This window comes from Octodon degus, unplaced genomic scaffold, assembly GCF_000260255.1.
Source record: "Octodon degus isolate 3935 unplaced genomic scaffold, OctDeg1.0 scaffold00264, whole genome shotgun sequence".
Lineage (NCBI taxonomy): Eukaryota > Metazoa > Chordata > Mammalia > Rodentia > Octodontidae > Octodon > Octodon degus.
The window spans coordinates 2,152,649-2,157,663 of NW_004524840.1; the positions used below are offsets into that span (position 1 = coordinate 2,152,649).

Sequence of the window (5,015 nt, forward strand, 5' to 3'; positions counted from 1 at the left end):
AAGAAAAAAGAAAAAGAAAAAAAGAAAGGAAAAAGAAAAAAAATGTACAACTGAAATGAGTCGACACATCTCAGAAGGGAAAATACAAATGACCAGCACGCATACAAGAAAGATCGACCTCACCTGCCATGGGAGAAATGCAATTTAAAACTGCATTGATATAGCATTTTACCCAGAATGAGTGGCCATCATCAAAACACAGAAAATGACTGTTGTAAACACTCGTTCTTCTCTACCATTTTTCTCCTCATTATCTTTATCTTTCACCTACTAGAGAAAAAACTCTCATTTCTTATTTGAATCTTTCTAAAGGGCAATATTTATAAATTAATCCACATATGGAGGATTAATTATGGATTTCAGTGTTTATTCTTTTTTATCAGTTTAATTCATCCTTTTTGTCATCATAAATGAAGCATGTACTTCTCATGCCATTTATACTTTTTCTCAATAAGTTGAAATACCAACCAATCCTACAAAGTTCAAAGAAAATATTATCTCGTTTCTAACTGTGCCAACTTTTGTTGTATCTATGTTCAATAGATCCCATTGTATATTCGTTCACTGATGAAATTTTATCTTTGGTGTAGTATCTATACCTTGGGGCTGGAAAGTTGCAGAATAAGGTAACAAAGCATATTTATCTCTTAATTAAGTATATCACAATTTCAGTTACAGTGAATTTAATTCCAGTTATCTTACACACATACTCATAATCTCAACTTTTTTTTCTGTAATCTGGAAAGTGACCCGTAAATTCCACCATTCTATCTGAAGGTTTTTAGATACATAAAACACGAAGACATGATATACAAAGGATAAGTATTAAAATTAATTAAAAACAACCTTAGTTATATTTTCATCTTTCTTATTCTTTAGTAAATCAGGTTCTCTGTGCTTGGCTCGCCTCTACATTCACTGAAATATTAGGTAAGCACTTGCTGCTGAATTTAGTAAAACAGTGAATATCTTGACGGCCAGCCAGTGAGTATTTCTGCTATACTTGCACCTAACTTCTCTGTTAATAATAACAATCATCAGTGATGCTAAATTCTCCTTTTGTGAATGGCTTTTAACTACTTGACAGAATCAATTATGAGACACAAAATGTGGACATGGTCAAGTGTGTGGCAGGCCAGGCATAGCAAAACACTGTTTTAGATTCAAGATTAAGAATAGAGATCTAGGGGCTGGGGACATGGTTCAGTGGAATAAGCACTTCCCTGGCAAGCGAAGCGCAAGGGCCTGAGTTCAATCCCCAGTTCCACCAGAGAGAGAGAGAGAGAGAGAGAGAGAGAGAGAGAGAGAGAGAGAAATTAGAGATCTGAAGAAGTCAAATATGGCATATAATTCAGCAACCAGACTTGCTATTTCATGTCTCCATGGTAGTTTACTTATGCTGTCAGTTGCATTTTAAAAATATTTTTCTCCTTTTTTTCTACTTTTGCTTGGCTTAAACTCACTGTGCAGAGCCCATATCTTTCTACTTTTGATGAAAGTGACATTTTGCTACTATGAAACAAACAAACAAAATAAGAAGAAATTTACCAGTCTTACTATTGAAGGCAGAAAGCCACAGTCAAGTCCTGGGAAAATTGCTATGAAGCTTTGAATAAGGAAAAGAAAGCAGAATCTAACTGTTAAAATTCACCAGAAGAGTAATTTGACTTAGAGCAAGGGAAAGAAAGCTTAATATGAAGTAATACATTTGACTTCCCAGCAAGCATGTAGTACCAGTATACTGAAGACAGAACAATCATCTATCCATCCATATATAAGTCTACTTACCTTCATCCACCTACCATCTACACCCTATTTTCACAGCTTAATAACTCAGTAAAATAGGATGCCACCAAAAGGACCCAACCCTCTTGCCTCCTTGAAGAATCTTAATAATGAAAAATGAGATTAACCATAGCATATGTGTTGCATAAAACATTTAATTTTGTGACAAATATATTTCTGTTAGGATTGTCAATGAAAAGGATCTTCAATTCTGTGAAATTTCAAGATGAAATAAGAGCTTGAGCCAAGAAAACTGCATCTCATCTGAGGATGTTATGACTCCAACACATGACACAGTATTTTGCATCAGGAACATAATAGGAAGTTCAGTATTCCTTAGGAGAATATTGTTCAATGAAATGATTAATAAAGTATTATAAATCAAAACAGCATTAGGATCTTATCTCAGTCTACAAAGAATGGTTGTAATGAGGCATTCAAATAAGAAGTGTTGGCCAGGGTTGAGGAAAAAGGAACCCTCTGAATTTGTTAGTGCAGTAAAACTAGTTAAGCAGAACCAGGATGGAAATCATTATAGTGAGTCCTTGATAACTGAGGAATAGAAATTCTGTTCGTCCCATTTATTCAACCTGTGTATATCATCCTAAAAGCACTGAAGGCATCATACTACAGTGGAAAATGCAAAAACATATTTATAGTTGCACAACTCGCAGTAGTTAAATCTTGGAAACATCCTATAGCTCATCAACTGCTGAATGGAAAGAGAAATGTTAGCATGTATATTACTGGGGCAGCATAAAGGATCTGGATGTAATGTGTGCATGTATACACACCCAGGATGCATATTTACCTAATATAACAAAAACATATACTAGCAATTTTTTTCAAAAATAAGTAGAATAAATATAGCTTGAACTTGGCTAATGACCAACTTATAATCTCTGATACTTGGGAGGATGAGGCAGAAGGATGCCAAGTTCAAGGCCAGAGTGGGCAATCTAGCAAAAGCCTGAGAATGTAACCCATGACCTTCACACTGAGCTACAATTCCCGCTCTTTTTACTTTATATGCTGATTGCATCTATGGTCTCAACCTCCAAGAGGTGCAGGGATCTGGCCTATGCCACCATGTCTGAATGAAAATCCAATTTTTCAGATTTGCCTAAGAAGAATAATGTTGCACCGGTGCCTTAATAAAGTAATTATCCACCATAACTTATGATTCAATAAAACCTTGAAAATTGAGAATTGTATAATTTTATGACAGGACAGAATTTTTTCTTCTAAATGAGGAGTGTGCAGAAGATTGTCAAACTAAGACTCAAGAAAGATAGAAAAGCAACACAGCTATCTTCATGTTTGTTCTGTACACAAGTCAGTAAAATTTCCACCCATCAATTATTTCTCAGTTAAGTTCTACATTCCTCCAGTGTTTTGGTTTCTGAAGTTGTACTTTGCTTAATTTTGACTCTGATCTTGACCTAAGTCTCTTGTTCCTTGCTGGAGCCCACTGTTATTTTACTTCACAAATTTCTTGATGCTTCTGGATCAAACTTATATTTCACGTGTAAATTTTTTTCTAGACATTACAACTTTTATCATAGTTAATTCCTGTAGACCATTGACCAATGACCAGGGAAGCCCATATATTACATTTTATGTTTATGTTGTTGTTGTTAGGCAGGGTCATAAAAACAGTGATGTTGAGCTGAGGCCATCGCTCCTGCCTGGCAAGTGCAAGATCCTGAGTTTGATTCCCAACACCACAAAAAACAAAGAAGTAATATTTGAGTAATGTTATCTTTCTAGGCAGAATGGCTTGCATGGTAAATTAATGAGAGTGATGATAACCTTTTCAAGATTTTCACAATGTCCTGTAATAGAAGGAAGATATATTAAGGTATATAGGAAGAACAGTTTATTTATTTTTTGCTTTGAAATTTAGAAAAAAAATATTTAAGATCTGTATTACAATTCCTAAAATATCAACTTTGCCAGAAAACTGTCTAGGCAGTAATGTATTGCCTTTATCATGTTAGAATGTGCTTTAGACTGAAACACAAAAATCAAGAAACAAACCACCATCCTGCCATAATTTGAGCCATAGAATGCTTAAGGAACAACATAGGTGGATTTGTAGAGGATGGGCTATTTACTTCATTCAAGCACCACAAAAAAAGAACACAAATGTTTGGGTTTTCAGGTATATACATTAAGTTGAACCTTTGACACTAGGAATCAGGACATTTGGTCACATAGAATTTAACACATTAGAAAATTGTGCAGTTGCAAAGCGATAGAATCACCAGCATTTAAGCAATGTTGTCAACTAGGCAATAAAATTGTCTACTGAATGTTTTTTTCTTTGTCTAATTACCGCATATACTGGTAGCAACTTTGAGATGGAGAAGGGAGTTTATACTCCTTTTATTTTCTGTTTAAAATAGAACAGAAAATAAACTGAAATATAAGCCCTGTTAGATGTTGACAATTTAAATGACATCAATTATACAAGTAAAAGACCAAGAACAGAAAGTGTTTACAGACACCAGACATCAGTGGTGAGATGTCGGTAGACCCTCACGGGGCTTTGCGATGACAGTCAGCAGAAGCCACTTTGTAATCACTGACAGTAAACAGTGACACAGAATTCTTTGCCAGATACTTTAGGAAATCATGCAAAGAGCCCAACAATAGTGCAAGGATTTTCTCTTCAAGGGGCACATAGGCCAAGATTGCCCCTATTCTCACAAATAATCTCAACAGGTGTGGTGCTCCCTAAACCTGGGACAATAGCACATCAGGATGAGCCAAGAAATTTCAGCATACTGGGGCCTCTCAAATGTGTAGAGCAGCTGAGTGCCCAACATCACATTGAAATACTCTTTTATTCCTGCCACAACTTCACTAACTAAATATTCCTTATTATCAACATTTCCCTGTGATTTCTTACAATTAGCGTACTCTTCCAGAATAGCACCTACATTTTTCTTAGCAGGATGTTGAAAGAGCTGCTTCTGCCTGGTCACTAAGTCACAGACATCCACAAGCCATGGGTTTAATTCTTCAGGAATCTTTACTTTAACTTCCATTCTATTCCTTTTTTCCTAAGTCTGAAGTTTTATTTAAATAACTTCCAGTACAAAAGTTACATTTCTTATTAATGTAGGTCTTACTTTATCTTGGTCCTTACTACCCAGCAGAAAAGTATAAAAAATGAGGTATGAAAAGTAAAGTCATATTAATATGCTGAGCTCTAACAAGCTCAA

At 35.2% G+C, this 5,015-nt stretch overlaps 2 pseudogenes; both read right to left on the minus strand.

Annotated features, from left to right (window-relative positions):
- Positions 1-1,794, minus strand: part of LOC111812006 — a 3,268-nt pseudogene extending 1,474 nt beyond the window's left edge.
- Positions 1,795-4,326: 2,532 nt separating this feature from the next.
- The window catches only part of LOC101579818, a 2,326-nt pseudogene continuing 1,637 nt past the window's right edge, over positions 4,327-5,015 (minus strand).